The following is a 3,222-nucleotide window of genomic DNA, read 5'->3' as shown; positions in this document are numbered from 1 at the left end:
GACGGGGCGGGCCGGGGGCTGGAGCAGTGGCGGAGGGACGCGCCCCGACGGGCTGGTTCCGAGAGCGGGGCTCCGGCAGCACGTGGCGCACAGCGTCTGTTGCAGGCAGGGAGAGTAGTAGACACCGAGGGAAGGCGTCACACGTCAGTGGGCGGGGTTATGCAGATCAGCAGTGTCTGGTGGCAACACAGAGCAGCCGGCTGAGCCCAAGGAAGCGGGCGGAGAGAATTCTCTGTGTGGGAGCAGAATTCGGTGTGGAGAGTTGGTGCTTTGAGTGAGTGTATCGGAGTCACTTCGGGGCAGCGATTGCCACTTAGGGTTGGTCCACACTAACCTCCCACTTCGAACTAAGATACGCAACTTCAGCTTCGTGAATAACGTAGCTGAAGTCGAAGTATCTTAGTTCGAACTTACCGCGGGTTCACACGCAGCAGGCAGGCTCCCCCGTCAACTCCGCGTACTCCTCTCGCGGAGCAGGAGTACCGGCGTTGACGGCGAGCACTTCCGGGATCGATCCGGGATCCATTTATCGCCTCTAGACAAGACGCGACAAATTGATCCCAGAAGATCGATTGCTTACCGCCTAGACGTACCCTTAGCTACAAAGGTATGAAAGCAGGTCCTGGTGATATAGAAAACAATGGGAGCGCGAGGGGAGCACGCTGTTCCGAGGAAAGGTATCGCTTCTTGGCTCTGGTCAAGTGTCAGTAGTCTATTGGTCTATCCAAGGCCGTGATCAATTGTCTTGATGTTTTTGGTCTTTTGGCCTTGAGATGAAAACCTTGTCTGTGTTTCTAAGACCTTGAAGTGAAAAAATTCTCTAAGTTATATCTGTTCTTATCAGTTTAATATCTGATATCTTCTTGATGTGAGAACTTTATATTAAATGGACTTTTGCAACAAGGAGATGGAATAGGAGCTTGCTCCATCCACTCCATGCATCAATCTGGTATTGCAGTACTTCCAGGTATGGTGTATTTCCCTTTGGGGAGAACATGCTGGTTCAAAAAACAGAAAAAAAAAAAAAAAAAAAAAAAAACCCATGTGCTGTGTCAGTGCTCGTAACATTCAGCTGTGTTGTTTTCTATTACTGTGTCTGTTTTCTTTTCGTGATAAGGCTTTACGTATTTTGGCAGTTCCTTTTTTCATTTCTACTCTACTGTTGTTTCATAAGATTTTGAAGAGGCTGGTTTTCATGCGTTATGGGAGTGCGGGCTTTTTGTCAGTGTTTCTCATCGGTGTCCCCACAGGAGAGAATTGTTCCATTCCTTTCCCCTTGTGAGAATATTCCTGTTGTCACGCAGGGAGCAGGATGAGATCACATGGAGGAGAGAGGACTGTTCCAGGAGCTCCAGTATGGAACCAGTCCAGATCCAAGAAAACAAGTGGTAAAACTCCCACTGACTTCAGTAATACAAGATCAAGCCCTTAGAAGAGGACTGTGAGTCAGCGCTGCAAATGTTGCCAGCAAAGGACTTCCCAATAATGATGGCTTGCACACTAAGAAATGGGGTTCCGTGGTGACCCTGTTAAAAAGATGTGCCTCTTCCATTATGGGAACCATCATTCTGAATCAGCGCATCCCAAGCAACAATCCTTTGCAATTGTATTTGTCTCTGTACTCAGGGTAAGAAATTAGTTATCTCCCTAAAACAAGCAGGCAGTTTCAAATGCAGTATTTGTGTAATTTGCATGCCTCAATAATGTTTTATGTATTATGCTGCTTATAAGCTGTCATGAATATTTAAGTGGACAACAATAAATCCTCTTCATACAGTGTTACTTAGAATCATAGAATATCAGGGTTGGAAAGGACCTCAGGAGGTCATCTAGTCCAACCCCCTGCTCAAAACCTGTTTGGGGGCACCGTGCTGGGTTGTGATGGGAACTCATCCAAGCTGGCCCTAGGGAGATGTGTGTGTCCCTGCTGCCCCCTGCTGGAGGGGTTGAGCCCTGCTCTGTGTGTGTGTGTGTGTGTGTGTGTGTGTGACTCTGTGTTTGTATCAGTGTCAGTGTGTTGCTGGGCTAACTGGTAGGAAATGCTTTTGCATGACTTTGTATCCTGCAGCAGGTGACACACACACACAGACACACACCACAGCTACCACACACAAATCCACAACTCCACACAGCCAGTCACACATGCTGATGCACAAAGCGACTCACACAATCCCAGACACTCACATACGACACACTTGGGGCACACATTAGCCCACCCCTCAAAGAGAAACAATCACACCCCCAGCCACACACACAATCACCCCCACACACACCAGAATATTCACAATCGTGCTCAGAGACACAACCACACACAGTTCACTCCCACTGCTCCCAACACACAAGGACCTCCTGCTCCGCACAGCATGTGCCGAGGCCCGTGGAACTCACTGCCACTGGACAGCTACCAATGGGAATGGACCTTTCCAAGAGACCAACAGATATAGCCGTGGCGACAGTGGGATGGGCTCCCAGGGGCTGACCCGGGCTGAGACTGGGATAAAGGGGGCCCATGGGTCTGATCTAGAACGGTCTATCCAGCAGGGGGCAGTGTGACCCACACACAAACCCACCAGAAGCACCTTTCTTAGCGGGTCTCCCAGGCCATCCCCCACCCTGCCCCTGGTTGAGTAACAAAGGGGTGGCACGGGACTCTGGGCCCTGTTGCAACCCGACCCCATCCCCTCGCTCCAACACGCTGGCGGGTTGGGTAATTGCCAAGGGATTGTACAAGAGAGAGTCAGAGCCAGGGAGAGAACCCAGAAGTCCTGGCTTGCCCCTCCCCTCTCCACTCCAAACACTAGACCCCACTCTCTTCCCAGGGCTGGGAATACAACCCAGCAATTCTGACCACCAACCCCCCCACACACACACACACAACCACTAGACCCCCCCTCCCCTTTTAGTTTTTAGCCTTGCTGCCTCCTCTATCCACCCCACCCCCTCCATCTGTCCATCCCTTTGCTGCAGGTTTTTGGGGTGTCACCTCTGCTCTGCACTCCCCCAGTGCAGCCCAAGGCCATCCCTCCCCCCAACCACATATCCTCTCCCCCCTGGTGCTGGATCATCTACTTGGCCCCCCACTCCCTCTCGGGGCACACTGTGCGGCATGGCTGGGGCTTGTGCAATGGTCCAGCACCAGGCAATGCAGAACGGAAACCACAGGCCCTGCCCAGCCCCACCCAACCCGAGCTGCCCTCCAGGTGCATCGGAGTCCAGTGCCCC

At 51.8% G+C, this 3,222-nt stretch overlaps 1 non-coding gene across 1 annotated transcript; it reads left to right on the top strand.

Moving 5' to 3' along the window:
- The first annotated feature begins 797 nt into the window (after nucleotides 1-797).
- On the top strand, nucleotides 798-983 carry LOC128827569 (U2 spliceosomal RNA). The gene has a single exon (XR_008442997.1). It is a non-coding gene; the product is annotated as a U2 spliceosomal RNA (small nuclear RNA).
- The last annotated feature ends 2,239 nt before the right edge of the window (nucleotides 984-3,222 follow it).

The sequence above is a fragment of the Malaclemys terrapin genome, chromosome 21, assembly GCF_027887155.1.
Source record: "Malaclemys terrapin pileata isolate rMalTer1 chromosome 21, rMalTer1.hap1, whole genome shotgun sequence".
NCBI lineage: Eukaryota > Metazoa > Chordata > Testudines > Emydidae > Malaclemys > Malaclemys terrapin.
The sequence above is the reverse complement of the archived record's forward strand: the minus strand, read 5'-3'. Positions and strand labels throughout refer to the sequence as shown.